This window comes from Lathyrus oleraceus, chromosome 5, assembly GCF_024323335.1.
Source record: "Lathyrus oleraceus cultivar Zhongwan6 chromosome 5, CAAS_Psat_ZW6_1.0, whole genome shotgun sequence".
In the NCBI taxonomy this organism is placed as follows: domain Eukaryota; kingdom Viridiplantae; phylum Streptophyta; class Magnoliopsida; order Fabales; family Fabaceae; genus Lathyrus; species Lathyrus oleraceus.
Window position 1 is genome coordinate 602,383,097 of NC_066583.1, and position 23,108 is coordinate 602,406,204.

General features: G+C 39.7%; 1 long non-coding RNA gene across 8 annotated transcripts; it reads right to left on the bottom strand.

Moving 5' to 3' along the window:
- Positions 1–1,858: 1,858 nt before the first annotated feature.
- Positions 1,859–20,711, bottom strand: LOC127086899 (uncharacterized). 8 transcript variants are annotated; one of them, XR_007789665.1, is made up of 6 exons: positions 20,202–20,706; positions 19,944–20,041; positions 19,191–19,867; positions 18,651–19,120; positions 18,053–18,546; positions 1,859–2,056 (listed from the first exon to the last, which is right to left on the bottom strand). It is a non-coding gene; the product is annotated as an uncharacterized LOC127086899 (long non-coding RNA). The 8 variants fall into 8 exon arrangements; XR_007789669.1 differs by lacking the exon at positions 1,859–2,056 and having other exon boundaries at positions 17,657–18,546; positions 19,191–19,361; positions 19,425–19,867; positions 20,202–20,711; XR_007789667.1 differs by lacking the exon at positions 1,859–2,056 and having other exon boundaries at positions 17,657–18,546; positions 19,191–19,526; positions 19,624–19,867; positions 20,202–20,707.
- Positions 20,712–23,108: the final 2,397 nt, after the last annotated feature.

Genomic DNA, 23,108 nt, shown 5'->3' on the forward strand with positions numbered 1-23,108 from the left:
GAGAACAACAACAACGCGCAGAAAAAGTCATTCATATTCTCTCTCAATTTTCACGAGTTGCTGCTCATACGTGAAAACTCTTGCTCAAATACTTTGCTGTAATACTTGCTTACTCTTAGAAGCACTTTCTATTACAAATTTATTTTACTAAATTGCTTTTGTTCCTCAAGTGACTTTGCGTAGTCTGTATACTTGAGAGGACTAAGAGATCATTCTCTTAGACGTTTGGTTGTGTAATCTTTCAAGATTAGTGGATTAAGGCCTTTTTGAAGGCGAAATCACCTTGGTCGGGTGGACTGGAGTAACTTTATTTTCTAAGCGAACTAGTATAAAATTCTGTGTGTTCTTATTTTTGAAAAAGCTTTTATTTTCTAAAACAATTCAAACCCCAATTTCTTGTTTTTCTCACCTTCACATCCTACATGCAACGCAACGCAACATTACATAATTTACAAATAATTTATTTTTTATATACTTTTTCTAGTAAGTGATGATTTAATTACGTGATCGACAGTGTAGTTGTATATGTTAAAAAGTGGATAAGATTTTTAAAGTTAAATTAATTCGTCAAAAGAATACCTAGAGTAACGTTAAGTTATATATATATATATATATATAAATATATATATATATATATATATATATATATATATATATATATATATATATATATATATATATATATATATATATATATATATATATACTGAGAGAGAGAGAGAGAGAGAGATTTTGATGATAACAAAGTATTTAAAGAATAATGGTGTATACTAACAAATGATCAAGTGTGCAGGATCAAAGACTAAAATTTATGAAGAGAACCTAGTACTGATATTGAGAATGGACATTTAAAGAGAAACTAAAGATCCAGATTCTAAAATATCAGAAGCTGAAGACCAAACTCTAAAGATTGAGACTCTGAATGAAGTCAATCTCTAAAGATCCAAACTCTGGAGATTCAGACTTTGAAAATCCAGTCAACATAAGGATCGGGGAAATTATGAGAGGTCACTATTAGACTCTGATGATATTTTGTCTTCTTCTGATCACCTGTCAAAGGTGACAGACGTTCAGGAAACCAAAGACTTAAACACTATTGTCATACCCTGATTTAGACCTTGAAATTTTTTTTCATCAATCATTCGTTTGCATTCTTTTTTTATGACCATTTCATTTGGTCATGATGCTACCCACCAACATTAGTTGTTGGACTTGCTACCACGACCAATCCATGTTTGTCTTTTGGGTTTTTTTTCTTTATTTTGGTATAAGATGATTAATCTCTTTAGCCATACGAGATTTTAAACCTCTTTCATTTATCGGAGTCAAGTAAACCTCATGTTTCATCTTTCGTTCCAGTTTCATCGAAGTGATTATTCAACTCGCCTTGTCACATTACTAGTTCTCACTACCTTTCAATGAAATTCTGTGTTAGGTGCAAAACATTTTGTTTTTGGTCATCATCCATATTCATTGTCCATTCATTCATGATTAAAATAAATTCCACATGTTCCTCTACATACATTCATATTCTCCATTTCATATTCATATTTTTCACTCTATATTGGGAAATTTTCCATTCATTCATATTTAAAAAATTTACACATATTCATTCATATTCCATATTATTTCATTCATGTCCAAGAATTTCTCACATTCATTCAATCATAATTATCCATGCACATGGCATATGAATAACTTATAATCAAAAAGTAGCTCAAATGAATACTTGGAAGTTCTAAGGCAAAGAACGACTATGTTTTGCTACAAGGAACACCTTTTCGTGTGGATGCTTTCAAATACCTAAGAGGAGATTGTTCCCACTGGTTTCTAACACACTTCCACATGGACCATTATCAAGGTCTCACCAAGTCGTTCAATCATGGAAAGATCTATTGCTCCTTTGTTACGGCTAGACTTGTAAATATGAACCTAGGGATTTCATATGATAAATTACATATTTTGCCTCTAAACCAAAAGATTGAAATAGCTGGTATTGGCGTCACTTGCTTGGATGCCAATCACTGTCCAAGTTCCATAATAATACTCTTTCAACCTCTGAATGGTCAGGTGGTACTTCACACAGCTGTACAATTGGAAAAGAAAGGCTATTCTTGGAGGTTGCACATTCACTTCGCAAAAAGGTTTACGTGACTGCAGCCAAATTACGCCTTTTAAACTGTTTAGAATTTACTAAGGAGGATATGCAGTGGTTTATTTCAAATGAGCATGAAAGCAATATTCATGTTGCCCTATGTGGACGCTCGCAAGAAAGCAATATTCATGTAAGCATGAAAGCAATTTGATTCGCATCCTTGCATCCCGATTTTTATCCGTGCACGTCCCGATGTTGTTTCTTTCAATTTAATTTTTGAGTGTTTTGTAAATATAACTTGTTGTGTTATTTATTTTCTTCACATGGCTTACTCTTAGGCCTTCTTACATTGAGACAGTTCCCTTGCACCTACCCTCATGCATTGTTTATTCGTTTGATTGGGCCTGATTTAATTATTTCAGTACTTTGAATCCCCATTCGACAAAATGTATCCCCACTCCCATGGCATGTAATATTTTTATCGCTTTTTATTTCTTTATTTGCTTGACTGTTTAGTTAGCTACTAACACAAGAATAAAATCAACCATTTCCAAAAGACCAAAAATAAAAACTCGATCCAACGTCGAGTATTTTCTCAATAAACAAATCAATCCATTTCTTCCTCCCATTCTATTCCATTTTTTTCAAACCTTCATCAAATGTTTGATCCAACGTCAAGTCATTTTTCATAATAAAAAATCAAAAAAAACTTAATTCATATTTAAAGACCTTTTCAATAAAGATGGAAGTGGAACATGGTGGGTACCGTGTACTCCTGCGATTAAGATTCGAGGTGGATGCCTCGCCTATCTTAGCTCTCGCCATCATCCAAATTTATCTATTCTGTTTCTCTCAAACACTCATTCAAATCTTTCTCAATCGCTCATCAAATGCTTGATCCAATATCAAGCCATTTTTATAATAAAACCCAAAACATTTAACTCATATTTAACATTTTTTCAATAAAGATGGAAATGGAACATGGTGGATACCGTGCGCTCCTGATATTAGGATTCGAGGTGGATGCCTCGCCTATCTTAGCTCTCGCCATCATTTAAAATTGTCAATGCGGTTTCTTCAAACTCTTTCTCAATCAAATTCAAAACACTTAATCCTTATTTAACACTTTTGCAAATAAGATGGAAATGGAACGTGTGGATACCACGCACTCCTGAGACTAGGATTCGAGATGGATATCTCGCCCATCCAAGTTCTCGCCATTACTCAAAACACATCAAATTAGTCGATTTCTTTTCTCGCTGTCGTGCGATTGGTTCTTAAACCTTTCTCAAACGAAAGGTACTTTGTTTCAAAACAATACAAGGCAATGTTTCTTCACCTGTTTTGGGTAGTCCAACAATGTTTTCGTCGATTTGACACAAAGTAGCTTTCACTAAAATCGACCAACAAACAAACATTTTTCTACCCAGAACTACGTAAGCCTTGACTTCTCTATTGAGATACGTAGGAGCAGGATTTGTAAATCTTGTCAGGCCCACTAATAAAAAAACTTAGGTTTAGTCCTTCGTCGAAAATCCAAAAATATTCTCCTCTCATCCTTTCTTTCTTTCCCACCTAATAACTTGAAAAGCCTAACATTTCAAACTAACACTAATGCATACAACTAACCTAATGGTTCCCATTGAGTACAACGGACGTGAGGGGTGCTAATACCTTTCCCTTGCGTAATCGACTCCCGAACCCTGATTTGGTTGCGACGATCAATATCATTGTCGTTCTTTCTTGGGTTTTATCGATATTTCCCATTTCCTTTTTAGGAATAAATAAAGTTCGGTGGCGACTTTGTTCAGTTCATCATTGTGAGCGTGCGATTGCACTTCGCTAGGTAGTGTCTCTCCCATTTTCCGAGGTACGACAGATGGCGACTCTGCTGGGGAGTATATGATCCCTAAGTGAGTCAAGCCTAGTTAGGACGCTTGTGTGCCTTTGTTTGTTTAATTATATGGCTTTTCCTTATTTATTGCTTTTATTATCTTTATTCTTATATGGATATATTTGTTGTATATTGGTTCCACTGTGTTGGGTACTTGGATATTTGATTGCAAACCATGTGGGAAAGACTCTACACCCGAGTCTAGAGAAAAAAAAACATAAGATAGGATGATGCTTGAGTAGTACAGACTCCCGAGGTGAATACTTCGTAAGAGACGGTACGAGAACCTCACTTAGAGTAGATCCTTTTGCAAATATTGTCGCCCAAGGTGTATACCTCGTAAGCTTCGATTTTTCAAAGGGGTCCATGACTATAAGAACCTTTTAGAACATTGAACCTTTGGCCAACTAGAAATGATGGTTGTGTAGTATGGATTCCCGAGGTGAACACTTCGTAAGAATCGATACGAGAACCTCGCTCAGAATAGATTCTCTAGATGGAGTTGACGATCGGAAAGTATTTTCCGTAAGCGTCAAACATTCATTTGAATCCATGACTCTGAGTACCCTGTCTAGAACCAAGTCGATGGTTGCGTAGTGTAGATTCCCGAGGTGAATACTTCGTAAGAGTCGGTACGAGAACCTCACCCAGAATAGATTCCCTTGATGGAGTTGACGACCAGAAAGTATTTTCCGTAAGCGTCAAACATTCTTGTGAATCAATGACTCTGGGGACCCTTTGTAACAAATCCCTAGATCACACCCGGTGAGAACCCCGTTTTGGAAAGCAATCAGATTTATCCATACCTCGGACCTTTGAACCTGTACGAAAAAAAGCATTGCATCCATCCATCCATTGCATACGCATAAAAAGCAAAACTCTTAGTTTGTTTCACATTATTTCAGGAATCCAAGACTTGTTAGCAAGATGAATCCTGAGAGAAGAAGTACTTTTCAGTTCAAATACAAGAACGTGGACCTTGCCAGCCTGCAAAAGTTGAGTGCCAAAGTAACACCAATCAAACTCAACAGCTTTGTGCAAAACTATGGAAGAATCCTGGACATCCTAAATGAGAAGATGGACATGATGACCGCAGTGACTATTGCTCAATTCTATGATCCACCTCTACGTTGTTTCACATTTTCTGACTTCCAATTGGCTCCTACCTTGGAGGAATTTGAGAGGATTGTAGGCCGGAACCTGAGGGATCATAATCCATTTCCGAAGTTTGATGAAGGTATTCCTCCCAAGAGGATAGCCTTAGCTTTGGGTCTAAAAGTTTCTAAATTCGGGGACAATTGGGATGTGAAGGGAGCTTTCAATGGTTTTTCTAGGAAGTTCTTGGAAGATCAAGCTAAGAAGATGGAAAAAGAAGGGAATTGGGAAGCCTTCTATGCTGTGTTAGCCATGTTGGTATATGGGATAGTTCTCTTCCAAAATATTGACCATTTTGTGGACCACCTGACAGTGAGAATCTTTCTCTCTGGTAACCCTGTACCGGTCCTCCTGGCAGACCTCCACTACGCTCTCCATGATCGTCATGAGAAGAAGGGAAGAACCATCTTATGTTGTGCGCAACTTTTGCATGCTTGGTTTAGATCCCATATGCCCGAAGAAGGCCCTTTTGTCTCAAAAGAACTCAAGCCTTCCCAGAAGTTAGCTTCCCTCACCTCCAATCATGTCAAGTGGTATATCAGGGACTGGGAAACTGAGGATGTTATTGTCAGCATTGGAGACTTCCCCAATGTGCCTTTGATAGGAACCAAGGGTTGCATCAACTATAACCCAGTGTTATCTCTGAGGCAGCATGGTTACCCTATGAATGGCCCTCCAAAAACTGAAGCTTTAGAGCCTTTCATCTTACACAGTGCTGAAGCAGATCATCCCATGGTGAAGAAGATCAAGAGGGCTTGGCAAGCAGTTATCAGAAAGGGTAAGGAGTTGGGTAAGAGAAATTTCATTGCTCAAGAGCCTTACACTTGTTAGGTTAGAGAAAGGGTTCAGATGGTTAAACTCCCTTTTCCATTTGATCCTTCTATCTATCCCTCGGTTCCTGAGCCAGAACCCATATTACCTGAAGATGTAGAGAAACTCAATGCCCGTATCAAGGAGTTGGAGTTGGAGAATGCTGACTTGAGAATTAAGCTCGGCCGAGTTTCGATAGAGAATGGGAATTTGAAAGACGATCAACAGAAGAAGGAAAAAGAGCTTGAAATCTCCAACAAAAGAGCTAGGGAGTATGAAGCAAGAAGAGAAAAGTTCGGACAAGCGCTCTACAACACTAAATCTGTGTTCAAGTCAAAGGAGGAGGAGTTGGATAAAGCTTTACTCCGGATTCAAAAACTCAACAAGACTTTGGAATTGACCCTTGAAATGAAAAGGGAAGCACGACTGATTTCTGAGATTCGTACTCGTGAACTGGAGAATACCATTCAGAAATAAAAGGATACTCTGGAACACGAGAATCTGAGGATTGAAGAGTCAGAAAGAGTTTGCACACGGCTGAAATATCTGTTGGAACAAGTCGATGCTAGAATCCAGGCACTTGAAGGTGGGGATCAGGATGTTGCCTATATGATACTGCTAGGTGAATGCAGATATTGGAGAAACCTCTATAGGGACATAGAGGTGACCAAGGCTGAAGACTTGTGCGTCATTCAAGACCTTCAAGGGCTTTACACTGAGTGGAAAGGCAAATTTCTGAGGCTGTCCAGATTTGCGAATTCCGTCATGCGAGAGCTACCTGAGAAACTGCAAGAAGATCATTGGTGCATGTGTCCAGAGAACACCCTGCATCAAGTTTTTAATTTCATTAAGTTTTGTAAGGCGATGCTAGAAGGGCTGACTACCGACCTTGCTATGGTTCGGAAAGCCCATAAGCCATAAGCACGTTGTTTGTATTTGAACTTTGCGATGAGTTAATGAAAAATCGCTTTTGAGATTCATTTTTATTGTGTTTTATTTCCTTATTACTTTAAATATTTGCGAACAAGGTTGTGGCATTTCTGAAATAAATGACTGAAATTAACCAAGAGTTTTGCAAACAAGATGCATCCATACATGTATTCATACATTTTCAAAATAGAGTCTCACTCTGCCCTTTCTTCCTTCAGTTTCACGCTGAGTTTTCAACACCAGTACAATACTCACGCCTGAGCAAGACAAAGAATGGCTGAACAAGAGCAAGAGAGTGCCCGAGTTAGAGCTGAACTAGACGAAATCAAGGGAGGCATGTCCCAGATGAGAGAGATGCTGCAAGCTTTAGCCTTCAGGTTTGAGATTCCGCAAGCGACCGTGATTTCAGAGACCACGGGCCCAGCAGTGGAAGTCCAACCTCAGAGGACGTTACCCTCAACCTTTTCTCCATATGGGCTACCTTATGACTTCGTCCCTCGAGCGGAAGTAGTGCACGACATGGGGCAATCTGTCCAACAAGCCGTGTCATTACCGGTTTACACCGACGGACGTCCAGTCATCCATACTGTTGTTCCACCTGCTGCCTACGCTAGGCATATTCCTCACTATGAAGATCAATAACACATGTATCAGACTGTCGACTCAACCGTTGCTGGTGACGAATTAAGGTTTGAGGATTTCAGAGAAGTAAAGGAGAACATGCAGCTCCTTGAGAAGAAGTTCCGAGATTTAGAAGGAGACCACGTCTTTGGATCTGCCGCCAAAGAAATGTGCCTTGTATCTAGGTTGGTGATTCCAGCCAAATTCAAAACTCCGGACTTCGATAAATACAAGGGGCATACTTGTCCAAAGAGCCATCTCATCATGTATTACCGAAAAATGGCTACACGCGTGGAAGACGACAAGCTGATGATCCACTGTTTTCAAGATAGCTTGAGTGGGGCGCCTTCCAAGTGGTATTTGAGTCTGGATCAGAATAGGATCAGGTGCTTCCAAGACCTGTCAGACGCGTTCATAAAACATTACAAATACAACATGGACATGGCGCCTGACAGAAGACAGTTGCAGAGCATGTTCCAGCGTGACAAGGAGTCCTTCAAAGAATACGCTCAGAGATGGAGGGAACTGGCTTCTCAGGTTGAACCACCTCTTGCTGAAATGGAATTGGCTAAACTATTTATCGACATTGTCCAACCCCAATTCTATGAGAAGATGGTTGAAAGTGCTTCCTTGGGATTTTCCGAGCTTGTGGCTATAGGTGCTCGCGTTGAATATGGTGTAAGAAATGGAAAACTTGCGACTGTAGCTGGAACTTCAAATGCTAATCCAAAGAAGTTCTCTGGAGGGTTTCCCAAAAAGAAGGAAGGGGAAACAAATGTTGTGACTGTTGGTCAAGGAAAAGCTCCTCCAAGAAGGAGACCACAACAATATTGACCTCAACAGTATGTTCAACAACCATTTCCCTATCAGCAGCCCATGTATCCCGTCCAGTATGCTCCGCAACCATACGTGGCCGCTGTGACGCCTGCATTTAATCAACAGCCTACTCAGGCTTATCAAGCGCCTCCAATTTACCGACCAGCTCCGGTTCAACAATGTGTTGCGGCTCCTCCAGCTTACCAACAAGCACCAGCAGCTCCTGTTTATCAACAGCCGAGAGCTCAAGCACCAAGGAAAAATGCTCAAAACCAGAATAGGATGCAAAGGGATAGGGAAACCTTCAATCCAATCCCAATGAGGTACACTGAGCTTTATCCCTCCCTATTGCAAAAGGTTTGGTGGTTCCCAGACCTATGGGACCTCCACCTGATCATCTTCCTCAATGGTAAAACCCTAATGCACATTGTCCTTTTCATGAAGGTGCCCCCGAGCACGACCTAGAGGGTTGTTACGCTCTAAAGCATAGGGTTCGTGAACTAATTGAAAGCAAGATCCTGTCTTTTAAGGACATGGGAACGAATGTGAAGAACAATCCTCTTCCTCCCCATGGAGATCCTGCAGTAAACGCCATTGAAGATGCCTCTGTTGGTGTTACGGTTGATAAGGTGGATGATGTTAAGACTCCTTTGGCAGCATTCCATGCCCGATTGGTGGAAGCTGGCCTGGTTAATGTAAATCATGAAAATTGTGAAGAGTGTGCCACATACCCAAGGGGGTGTCAGGTGGTACGAGACAACATTCAAGATTTGATGGATAAAGGAGTGCTTCAGATCTCCAGCGTTGCAAAGAGAGAAGACGTGTTGGTAATTGAACCTTGCTTCAATCTACCCGAACCGATCGAGATCCCATATTACAGTGGTGGAGTGGTTCCGACGAATAGTAAGTTGTCGCCTATTGAAATATGTACGCCCACGCCTTTTCCATACGAGAGCACCAAGGTTGTGCCTTGGAAATATGAGATTACCGCTATGGATAAGGTTATTGAAGGAAATGCAGACGTCGAAGTGACAGAAGCTATGAGTGAGGACGTCACCAATATTGCAGGAATGAGAAGAATGACCCGTAGCGGTCGAATCTATACGCCTGAATTCAATGTGACTCCTCAAGGTCCAAACAAGGAATCAACAGTCGCAGCTCCCACTAAAGAACCCGAAGTGGTCCAATCTGAGGATGCTGTTGAATTTTTGAAGTTAATCAAGAGGAGTGATTACAAAGTGGTGGATCAGCTGCATCAAACACCATCTAAGATTTCTATTCTATCTCTATTGTTGAAATCCCAAGCCCATAGGAAGGCTTTGTTGAAGGTGTTTGCTCAAGCTCATGTAACACAAAGCATAACAGTAGACTAATTTGATGGAGTAGTTGCAAATATCACAGCTTGCAATACTTTGAGCTTCAGTGGAGAGGAGTTACCTGAGGACGGACAAAATCACAATCGTGCTCTCCATATCTCGGTAAAATGCAAAGATGATGCTTTGGCGAGAGTTTTGGTTGATACCGGGTCTTCTCTGAATGTGATGCCAAAAAGAACACTCGCCAAGTTATCTTATCAAGGACCAACTATGAAGCCTAGTGCCTTGATACTGAAAGCTTTTGATGGTTCCAAGAGAACCGTGATTGGAGAGGTTGAATTGCCCATATTGATTGGTCCTCACGTATTCCCGATTAATTTCCAAGTCATGGATATTAATCCAGCATATAGCTGCTTGCTGGGACGTCCCTAGATTCATGCTGCAGGGGCAGTCACCTCCACTCTACATCAGAAAATGAAGTTTGTGGTGGATAATAAATTGATCATTATCTATGGGGAGGAGGACTTTGTGGTCAGTCACCTTTCATCCTTCAGATACATCGAGGCTGATGAGGATGCTTTGGAAACTTCTTTCCAAGCTCTGGAAATAGCCAACGCCACTTTTATGGAGATGAAGGACCCTGTTGGGAAAACTTGTTCATCTTTCGCTTCTCTGAAAAGCGCTAAGTCTAGTATTGAAGGAGGAAACCCTGAAGGTTGGGGTCAGCTTATTGATATTCGTGAGAAGCATGATCGCTTTGGTCTGGGATATGTGCCTTCCACTGCGAAAGGAGCCCGAGTCCCTGCAAAGGACAACACCCGAAACATCCAGAAAGTATTCCTTAGCACATGATTCATCCATGGAGATCAGGTCAATGCAATTGAAGATAGCACCGAAAATGAAGATGAGCCATGTTTGGTTTACCGGTGTGAGACAGCTTTGAACAACTGGAAGGCGGTTGAGATCCCCGAAATTTTTCCTTTGTCAAAGTAATAGTTTTTGTATTTTTCCTTTCAAATCCTTAGCTCTGCCCAAGGCTAATGGATCATGTTGTAGGGCCCCTTTTCATTTTCAAATAATCATTATCAATGAATGAAAGGCATTTTGTTAAATTCTTATTATTCATTTATTTTGCTTTCTCTTAAGAAAAATGGCAATCTTTTCAAAACAAAGACAAAAAACTTTTCATTTATGCATCTTTTATTTTTTACTTTTCTAAAAGAAATCAATCATTCAAACATGCAAAATAAATGATAACCCCGTTGAATCCAATGACTTTACTACGTCTCATAACTTTGACTCTCCTATCTCCAAGCGGAAGAAGAGGGTGAGGAAGATTGTTACATCCCCGACGAATTGGTAAGGCTGCTCGAGCACGAGTCCAAAGCCCTTCAGCCACATGAAGAACCGGTGGAAACAATCAACCTTGGCACATAGGAAGAGAAGAAAGAAGTCAAAATCGGCATCACACTTGAAGCAAGCGTCAAAGAGAGATTGGTTAAGCTGCTACAAGAATATGTGGATGTATTCGCATGGTCATACCAGGATATGCCAGGCCTAGACACCGACATCAATGAGCACAAGCTGCCATTTCAGCCAGATTGCCCGCCAGTAAAACAGAAACTCTGAAGAACAAGACCAGATATGGCTCTGAAGATCCGTGAAGAAGTCAAACGATAATTTGACATTGGTTTTCTCGCAGTGGTGAAGTACCCACAATGGGTAGTTAATATTGTACCTGTGCCTAAAAAGGATGGCAAGGTGAGGATATGTGTTGACTATAGGGATCTGAACAAAGCTAGCCCAAAGGACGATTTCCCTCTATCATACATTGATACTCTGATAGACAACACTGCAAGTTTTGCTGTATTCTCCTTTATGGATGGTTTTTCTGGATACAATCAAATCAAGATGGCTCCAGAAGACATGGAGAAGACCACTTTTATTACCCCTTGGGGCACGTTTTGCTACAAGGTAATGCCTTTCGGTCTCAAAAATGTTGGGGCAACTTACCAAAGAGCTATGGTCACTCTTTTCCATGATATGATGCACAAGGAGATAGAGGTCTATGTTGACGACATGATCGCTAAGCCTCAGAATGAAGAAGATAATATGAACCATCTGAAGAAGTTGTTTGAACGCCTCAGAAAGTTTAGATTACGATTAAACCCTGCAAAATGCACATTTGGTGTCCGTTCAGGGAAGTTGCTTGGTTTCGTCGTTAGTCAACGAGGAATTGAGGTAGACCCTGACAAGGTCCGAGCTATACAAGAAATGCCGGCTCCACGCACCGAGCGAGAGGTTAGAGGTTTCCTTGGACGTTTGAATTACATCTCAAGGTTTATATCACATATGACGGCCACGTGTGAGCATATCTTCAAATTGCTTTGAAAGGATTAAGCTATCGAATGAATTCTGATTGTCAAAATGCTTTTGAGAAGATTCGTCAATACTTGCAAGAGCCTCCTATTTTGATTCCACCTGTCCCAGGAAAGCCATTAATCATGTGTATGACTGTGCTTGAAGGATCAATGGGATGCGTGTTGGGGCAGCCTGACGAAACTGGTCAGAAAGAACATGCTATTTACTATCTGAGTAAAAAGTTTACCGACTGTGAAAGTCGATATTCGCTTTTGGAAAAAACTTGTTGCGCACTAGCATGGGCCGCTCGTCGTTTGAGGCAGTACATGATTTTCCATACTACTTTGTTGATCTCGAAAATGGATCCAATAAAGTATATCTTTGAGAAACCTGCCTTGACTGGAAGGCTTTCCCATTGGCAGATGCTCTTGTCAGAGTACGACATCCAATACGTAACCCAGAAAGCAATTAAGGGAAGTGTTTTAGCAGAGTATCTTGCTCACCAACCGGTTGAAGACTATCAGCCATTGAAGTTTGATTTCCCTGATGAGGATATTATGGTGATAAAAGATTGTGAGACCCCAGGTCCAAATGAAGGACCAGAACCAGGATCTCGATGGAAAATCGCGTTCGACGGTTCCTCCAATTACAGTGGTCATGATGTGGGAGTTGTTTTGATGAATCCTAATGGTGGCTTTACCCCTTTCACAACAAGGTTATGCTTTGATTGTACGAATAATGTCGCAGAGTATGAAGCTTGTATCCTTGGTCTTGAAGCTGCAATTGATCTCCGAATCAAGATCCTTGAGGTGTATGGAGATTCAGCCTTGGTGATCTATCAAGTCAAAGGTGAATGGGAGACCCATGATATGAAGCTAATCCCGTATCGTGCTCATGTTGTAAAGATGATAGAATACTTTGATGATATCACTTTCCATCACATCCCAAGAGTAGAGAATCAAGTGGCTGATGCTTTGGCAACATTAGCATCAATGTACCAAGTCAGATTCCATAATGAAGCTCCACTTATTCGAATCGAACGAAGAGATGAGCCTACTTACTGTCAGCTGATTGAAGAAGAAACTGATGGTAAACCATGGTTTCATGACATCAAGCGATATCTTTTAAGTCAAGAGTATCCAGAAGATGCTACATTGTTGGATAAGAAAACGCTGAGGAGGTTATCGTCCAAATTCTTTTTGAGCAATGATGTGCTTTACAAGAGAAACCATGACATGGTTCTGCTCAGATGCGTGGATAGACACGAAGTAGACATGTTAATCAAGGAAATTCATGAAGGATCCTTTGGAACCCATGCTAATGGACATGCCATGGCCAAGAAGATTTTGAGAGATGGCTATTATTGATTGACCATGGAGTCCGATTGTTTCATCTATGTTAGGAAATGCCATAAATGTCAGATTTATGCTGACAAAGTGCATGTACCGCCCACACTACTGAATGTTTTGACATCACCTTGGCCTTTCTCAATGTGGGGCATCGACATGATTGATGCTATAGAGCCTAAGGCTTCCAATGGTCACCGCTTCATCCTGGTTGCCATTGATTACTTTACTAAATGGGTAGAGGCTGCTTCCTACACCAATGTGACGAGACATGTGGTTGCTCGCTTCATCAAGAAGGATATTATTTACCACTATGGAATCCCAAGCAAGATCATCACCGACAACGGCTCAAACTTAAACAACAAGACAATGACAAAATTATGTGAGAGTTTTAATATTGACCATCATAATTCTTCTCCATATCGTCCAAAGATGAACGGTGCTGTTGAAGCCGCCAATAAAAATATCAAGAAGATCCTGCAGAAGATGGTGAAAACTTATTAGGATTGGCACGAGATGCTGCCATTCGCTTTGCATGGATACCGGACCTCAGTCCGCACTTCAACAGGGGCAACCCCATTCTCCTTGGTCTATGGGATGGAAGCAGTTCTCCCAGTCGAAGTAGAGATACCTTCAATGAGAATATTAATGGAGGCCAAGCTAGACGAAGCTGAATGGATCCAGAATAACTATGATCAACTTAACCTCATTAATGAGAAGCGTATGACCGCTCTGTGCCATGGACAATTGTACCAGCAACGAATGAAGAAAGTGTTTGACAAAAAGGTTCGTCCTCGAGAGTTCAAGGAAGGAGATCTCGTGCTCAAGAATATCTTGCCAATACACAAAGATTCGCGTGGGAAGTGGACTCCCAACTATGAAGGCCCATACGTTGTAAAAAGAGCATACTCTGGAGGTGCTCTATTTCTCACAACTATGGATGGCGAAGAGCTCATTCACCTTGTGAAATCTGATTCAGTCAAAAGATACTATGCCTAACAAATCTCGGTGGACTGAAAACCCGAAAGGGTGGTCCGGGAAAAAGTTAGGGATAAAAAAATGATAGCTCGCTAAGTTGAAAACCTGAAAAGGAGACTTAGGCAAAAAGGAGCGTCCCGGTGGATTGAAAACCCGAAAGGGCAATCCAGGCAAAAATTAGGGACAAAAGGCATAGACTGCATCAGTTTGTCACTGATCAACACAGAAGAGCTAAAGATGGAAGATTAACTCAACTGCTCCCTTCAGAAGCGAGGTTTTGTGGAGTCATTGTTATTAGGGATAGTAGTAGTCATTGTGATTCAATGTAAACCTTTCCCTATTGCCATTTTCAAATTTGTAACATTTCGTGGAGCTACACCATTTGTGTGCTACAATTCTTGAATAAATTTAAGTTTGCCTATCAAATTCTATCATTTTATATTTTTCTCTGATTTTCTTTGTTATGCAAAATGTCATTTATTTATTAATAATGAAATTTTGAACTCAAAAGAATTTTTCAACATATTAAGAAACACAATTTTGCTTTGGCATGTGGAAATATTAAAAAGGAAACCTTTCGCCTTTCCCCGCAAGTCTCAAGTTGCAAGACTTCTCTTGGATGATCAACACATATCTCCAGAAAGCATAAAGTTATCATTCTCTGAAAGGATTACTGGGCCAGTTGTAACTGCTCAGCTTGATAGATCCTCCTTTGATACATTTACTCACTCCTTCGGTTGAGTTATTGGTGTTGAGGATTCAGTACCTCCATAAAGCCTTCTTTAATCTCCAGTCTGCATATTGTCATCATTTTCATATCATGATCATTCATACATCATGCATATAAGCAAAACCCAAATCATGCATAGCCCGAAGTGCTTCGCGCTCATTTGCATAATCTTAGGTCTCGTTGTTGATTGTATCCCTTGACCTCTAAGACCAGTTGTTACTGGCGTCGTTTGTTAAGTCTGGTTGTCACCAGTGTCTTTGACCAAATCCAGTTGTAACCGGTATCCTTTAAAGTCTGGTTGTAACCAGCATTTGTTTTAAGCCCAATTGTTATTGGCATCGTCTATTCAAATCCAGTTGTAACTGGTATCTCTTTAAATCTGGTTGTCACCAGCGTTTTCTATCAAGTCCAATTGTTATTGGCATCATCTGTTAAGTCCAGTTGTAACTGGCGTTCGAATGACAAAAATCCAGTTGTAACTGGTATCTTTTAAAAGTATGGTTGTCACCAGCACCTTGTCTCAAATCCAATCGTAATTGGTACCTCAAGAACAGTTGTAACTGGCACTTTGATAAAATCCATTTGTAAAGGGTATGATAAATCTGGTTGTAACCAGCATTGTCTGCAAGTCCAATTGTTATTGGCATCATCTGTTAAGTCCAGTTGTAACTGGCGCTCAAATGTTAAAATCCAGTTGTAACTGGTATCTCTTTAAAATCTGGTTGTCACCAGTATCTTATTTTAAATCCAATTGTAATTGGTATCCCCAATCAGAGTTGTAACCGACACTGTCAAATCCATTTGTAAATGGTATGATAGGTCTGGTTATCACCGTTTTTGTTTGCAAGTCCAATTGTTATTGGCATCATCTGTTAAGTCCAGTTGTAACTGGCGCACATTTTGAAATCCAGTTGTAACTGGTATCTTTTTAAAGTCTGGTTATCACCATATTTATCTGCAAGTCCAATTGTTATTGGCATTGTCTGTTAAGTACAGTTGTAACTGGCACACATTTTGAAATCCAGTTGTAACTGGTATCCTTTTAAAGTCTGGTTGTCACTAGCATCCATCAAATCCAGTTGTAACTGGTATCATTTTGAAGTCTGGCCGTCACCAGCACCTCAAATCCAGTCGTAACTGGTATCCTTTTAAAGTCTGGTTGTCACCAGCATCTGTCAAATCCATTTGTAAATGCTATCTTTATGTCTGGTCATCACCAGCGCCCTTGAAGTCCAAGTGTAACTAGAACTTCCTAGAAAGTGGTCATTTTGACTCTTTCATTGACAGTAATTTTCAGAATTTTTGATCGGATAATTTTCTTGTGAGAAATCTCCGGATTTGTCAAGAATGTTCAACTTTGTCATCAGGTCATGTAGGAACCTGTTGATATACTCTTTTTGAATTTTTCTATTGTTGTCAAGTCATGTTTGAACTTGCTGTCAGAACTACTCTGGATATTCCTCAGCATTGGCAGATCATGTATGAACTTGTCGCTGAACTTTTTATTCCAGCATTACCAGGTCATGTCTGAATTTTTTTTTGAAGAACCTTTTTCTTTGATTATTCCAGTGTCGTCAAGTCATGTATGAACTTGTTGTGGAAATTTTCTCAAAATGTTCAAGTTATTAGTGAGTCATGTGTGAACTTACTGGCGAAATATCTTGTATTCTAAGTGTCGTTTGTCAACTTTCACTTTGAGTACTCCCTAGTGTGTGTCTAACTCCCCAGCAGGATTGTTATCCCCAGCGAGTTAGTTTTACATTATTTGTCTATTTCCCTGTGGGCCATCAGAATTCCCCGCAGATTGGCTTGTCTGTTGTAGCATCTCCTGTTAAGGATTCACTATGTCCCCAATAGATAAATTCAGAAATAAAGTCTTTTCCCATGCATATCATATCATAGCATTTGCATTTTTCAGGATCAAAATTTGGGTCCACATGGTATTTAATCATCCCCCACTACGATCCAATGAAGAGGTGCCGCTTCATTTTTCTCTGGTTGAGGATGCTTAAATAGGGGCAACTGTCATACCCTGATTTTGACCCAGAATTTTTTTTCATCAATCATTCGTTTGCATTCTTTTTTTTATGACCATTTCATTTGGTCATGATGCTACCCACCAACATTAGTTGATGGACTTGCTACCACGACCAATCCATGTTTGTCTTTTGGGTTTTGTTTCTTTATTTTGGTATAAGATGATTAATCTCTTTAGCCATACGAGATTTTAAAACTCTTTCATTTGTCGGAGTCAAGTAAACCTCATGTTTCATCTTTCTTTCCAGTTTCATCGAAGTGATTATTCATCTCGCCTTTCATTCCAATTTCATCGAAGTGATTATTCATCTCGCCTTGTCACATTACTAGTTCTCACTACCTTTCAATGAAATTCTGTGTCAGGTACAAAACATTTTGTTTTTGGTCATCATCCATATTCACTATCCATTCATTCATGATTAAAATAAATTCCACATGTTCCTCTACATACATTCATATTCTCCATTTCATATTCATATTTTTCACTCTATATTGGGAAATTTTCCATTCATTCATATTTAAAAAACTTACACATATTCATTCATATTCCATATTATTTCATTCATGTCCAAGAATTTCTCACATTCATTCAATCATAATTATCCATGTACATGGCATATGAATAACTTATAATAAAAAAGTAGCTCATATGAATACTTGGAAGTTCTAAGGCAAAGAACGACTATGTCTTGCTACAAGGAACACCTTTTCGTGTGGATGCTTTCAAATACCTAAGAGGAGATTGTTCCCACTGGTTTCTAACACACTTCCACATGGACCATTATCAAGTCTCGCCAAGTCGTTCAATCATGGAAAGATCTATTGCTCCTCTGTTACGGCTAGACTTGTAAATATGAACCTAGGGATTTCATATGATAAATTACATATTTTTTCTCTAAACCAAAAGATTGAAATAGCTGGTATTGGCGTGACTTGCTTGGATGCCAATAATACTCTTTCAACCTCCGAATGGTCAGGTGGTACTTCACACAGCTGTACAATTGGAAAAGAAAGGCTATTCTTGGAGGTTGCACGTTCACTTTGCAAAAAGGTTTACGTGACTGCAGCCAAATTACGCCTTTTAAACTGTTTAGAATTTACTAAGGAGGATATGCAATGGTTTATTTCAAATGAACATGAAAGCAATATTCATGTTGCCCTATGTGGACGCTCGCAAGCTTCAAAAGATTGAAGCACATATCAAGTCAATATGCGAGTCGGTTCAGTCTTATAGTTGCTTTCTCCCCTACTGGTTGGACATTAGGCAAAGGTAAAAAGAAGTCTCCTGGAAAAAGGTGGCAGCAGGATACTGTTATAAGAGCTTCATTCAGAAACGCAAGAAAACGTCATAACAGTAGTGACAGCAGGACCCTGCAGCAAATCCAAAACTTCACGACTGTTGGCACCAATGGCAAGTGTTATCACACGACTGTCATTGCAGCAAAACAACTATAGCCCTGCAAAAATCAAAGCCAAGATCAAACGCAGTACAAAACCAAAATAGCAAATGAAGTTTGATTAAAACGCAAGTGCGGACAAAAGAAAACCAAGTAATCCTTACCCTCGCAAGACCAATGTTGGCACCCCAACATCACATAGTGGAGCCAAGTATGGAAAGCCACTTATTGCAGTTGCATCTTCACATGGTAAACAAGCAATGGATTTTGGGACGGAACCATTTCTGTTAAGCATTGTTCTAATGAAGATAGTACAACAAGGCCACTTATATTTGTCACTGCTTCTGTGGATAAGATTGTACTAAAGAAACCGATTAGTGTTAACATTGATCTTACAATTGTTGGTTCTGTTATATGGGTTGGACGCTCCTTGATAGAAATTCAACTTGAGGTTACTCAATCCAAACAAGTGATTGATGTAGAGGACGGTGATTCAGACTTGGTAGTACTAACAGCAAACTTCATATTTGTTGCTGCCAGACTCTGTTGGGTTCAATTGCTTCTGAATTCTTCTCATAAGAGGAAGCCATTAGACATTTGGAATGTGCTAAGATGCATTTTGATGAAGGGTTATCTGCAAGGCACAAAGGTTGAAGTTGTTAAATCCTTTAATGACTCGGAAGGAGCACAGTGGGAGCACTCACTTTTTTTGGAAATCCCATTGATCCAGACACTTTTAGATGAAGGTGTAAAATTGCATACACGCATTTTGTTGCAGAAGGAACCAATATTGCAGTGATGCATTATCGTGTTCGTGTGGTGATGCGAACCGTCGCGCGTATAACAACTCACCAATCAATGCAACGCACCAAACCCTACACAAATTCACCAACTTTGTAATATGCCACGAAAAGCTTGAACAAGGAACAAAAGCTTACCATTTACTGTCGTGAGATTCCCCAAACCAATTTGCAGGTGAGCATTGCAACCGGCACCATTTCTGCAACGATTCTCGCCTACGAGTGAATTCACCATAGCTTCTGCTAAGTGTCAAATTTCCAAGTGAGAACTCCATTCATAAGAAAAAGTCAACAACAAAAACATAAAAGATTAACTTGCTGATACACCCAACTCAACTTTCTGCAAAAACCAAAACCACCAGAAACTTGTGATGATCCTAAGGTTTTTGATCTTATATAGCATTCAGAATCAAGTCCATCACATTAAGTGCTTATTGAAAATATTCTTTCCGGAAAAAGCACCAAATGATTCATTAGATATATCAGTGTTTGAAGGAGACATAAAGAGAAATCTTTCACCCTCATCTTTCATAGACACGAATTTATAACAGGCTCACGTAACAAAGCAGTAAAAATCTGGGCTGTAGAGAATGAATTATCATCAGTAAGGCAGTTTATGACTCTACCTCAATTCACAAGCAGTGTTTAAATTCTTACCAAGCAGTAAAAGGGTAAACCGAGGAGTTGAGAAGAGGGACCACAAGCTGGGATGAGGACAAAAATCTCCAGACATCCTCTGTACGAACAGACCTCCACTACACAGCAGGAAACACAGCAGAGGAAAGAGATTAGTCATATATAAAAGAGGTACTACTATTCACGAAAAAAACCCTAAGGATCATTTGGAGACGGCGAAAGGAACCTCCAAACTCTAATCAACGAAAGTAAAGGAGGAAAGTCTGAAGAACTCTATACCTTTTTTCACCGCCATTGGACGAAGCTCATACCGAAGGCAAGGGAGGCGAGTTTTGAGCGCACCGGTGGGAATCGATTGGAAAAAGAGTGAGAGATTCCAACGTCCATCACCCAATCGTTGTTGAACCTCCTTGTAAACGGTTCCGTTTGTGCTTCCCGGTCGGGTTTCATCTCCGTCGCCGGCATTCGTTTGTTGTTTGCGGTCATTCATTTCTGGATCTCCTCAAGTTGAGAAGGTTAGGTTTTTCTCTGAGAATAACTTGGGTTCTGGGTGAGGGAAAAGACATTGTTTGTTTTTTTTTTCATTTCATTCACTACCGATTCCTTTTTCAAATACCATTTCCTTGCATTTATTTTTCATTTAAAACATTTAAAACATATTCGGTTACTGTGTCGTGGGAACTTTTGTGGTTTCCCAGCAGCTACCTGTCATTATGGCTGCCAGCTAGGGCTAGCGGTAGCCGTTCCTAATTATTCACGCCCAACAGCCACGCGGCTAGGGCTGTCGGTCGCTATTCCCTGGTTTGTTTCCACATTTGGGCCACCCTTGAAATGGGTCTTCTACGACCCAAGCCCAGGTGGTCCAAGAATTTTTTGGGGCTTTATTCTTTAACTTATCCCAGCGGCCCACGGTGGCCTTTGTTATTTGTTTATTTTTTTTCTTTTTATTCATTTTAATTCTTTGTTTATATGTTTGGGCCACTGCAAGTCTAACAGTAGACAAGTCATGGCCGAGTGGAGATGGAGTCAGCTCGTCTCCTTCTTAGTGTTGGGTTTGATTCCCACTTGTGGCATTTGGTTTTTTTTAGCATTTAATTGTTACTTTTTCATGTTTATGTCTTAACCTAATTGCTCATATACTTATTTTTTAATGTTTATCCCTTTTATTTATTTTAATTGTTAAACATCGATTTTAATTTATGGATTCAATAATTCCCATGTTGTTTATTCATGATTATTTTTATCGATACATCGATAGTATTTCGTCGCGTTTTCATTAATCACATATGACATTTCAATTATTGTCAATATGTGTAAACCGGCTTTGAGCACATTATCTAGATTTCTTGTTTGCTTTTTAATTTCCATCTGCCTTGCACGTCATTGCGTTATGCGACTTTGATTCGCATCCTCGCATCCCGATTTTTATCCGTGCACGTCCCGATGTTGTTTCTTTCAATTTAATTTTTGAGTGTTTTGTAAATATAACTTGTTGTGTTATTTATTTTCTTCACATGGCTTACTCTTGGGCCTTCTTACATTGAGACAGTTTCCTTGCACCTACCCTCATGCATTGTTTATTCGTTTGATTGGGCCCGATTTAATTATTTCAGTACTTTGAATCCCCATTCGATAAAATGTATCCCCACTCCCATGGCATGTAATATTTTTATCGTTTTTTATTTCTTTATTTGCTTGACTGTTTAGTTAGCTACTAACACAAGAATAAAACCAACCATTTCCAAAAGACCAAAAATAAAAACTCGATCCAACGTCGAGTATTTTCTCAATAAACAAATCAATCCATTTCTTCCTCCCATTCTATTCCATTTTTTTCAAACCTTCATCAAATGCTTGATCCAACGTCAAGTCATTTTTCATAATAAAAAATCAAAAAAAACATAATTCATATTTAAAGACCTTTTCAATAAAGATGGAAGTGGAACATGGTGGATACCGTGTACTCCTACGATTAAGATTCGAGGTGGATGCCTCGCCTATCTTAGCTCTCGCCATCATCCAAATTTATCTATTCTGTTTCTCTCAAACACTCATTCAAATCTTTCTCAATCGCTCATCAAATGCTTGATCCAATATCAAGCCATTTTTATAATAAAACCCAAAACATTTAACTCCTATTTAACACTTTTTCAATAAAGATGGAAATGGAACATGGTGGATACCGTGCACTCCTGAGATTAGGATTCGAGGTGGATGCCTCGCCTATCTTAGCTCTCGCCATCATTTAAAATTGTCAATACGGTTTCTTCAAACCCTTTCTCAATCAAATTCAAAACACTTAATCCTTATTTAACACTTTTGCAAATAAGATGGAAATGGAACTTGTGGATACCACGCACTCCTGAGACTAGGATTCGAGATGGATATCTCGCCCATCCAAGTTCTCGCCATTACTCAAAACACATCAAATTAGTCGATTTCTTTTCTCGCTGTCGTGCGATTGGTTCTTAAACCTTTCTCAAACGAAAGGTACTTTGTTTCAAAACAATGCAAGGCAATGTTTCTCCACTTGTTTTGGGTAGTCCAACAATGTTTTCGTCGATTTGACACAAAGTAGCTTTCGCTAAAATCGACCAACAAACAAACATTTTTCTACTCAGAACTACGTAAGCCTTGACTTCTCTATTGAGATACGTAGGAGCAGGATTTGTAAATCTTGTCAGGCCCACTAATAAAAAACTTAGGTTTAGTCCTTCGTCGAAAATCCAAAAATATTCTCCTCTCATCCTTTCTTTCTTTCCCACCTAATAACTTGAAAAGCCTAACATTTCAAACTAACACTAATGCATACAACTAACCTAATGGTTCCCATTGAGTACAACGGACGTGAGGGGTGCTAATACCTTTCCCTTGCGTAATCGACTCCCGAACCCTGATTTGGTTGCGATGATCAATATCATTGTCGTTCTTTCTTGGGTTTTATCGATATTTCCCATTTCCTTTTTAGGAATAAATAAAGTTCGGTGGCGACTTTGTTCAGTCCATCATTGCGAGCGTGCGATTTCACTTCGCTAGGTTGTGTCTCTCCCATTTTCCGAGGTACGACAGATGGCGACTCTGCTGGGGAGTATATGATCCCTAAGTGAGTCAAGCCTAGTTAGGACGCTTGTGTGCCTTTGTTTGTTTAATTGTATGGCTTTTCCTTATTTATTGCTTTTATTATCT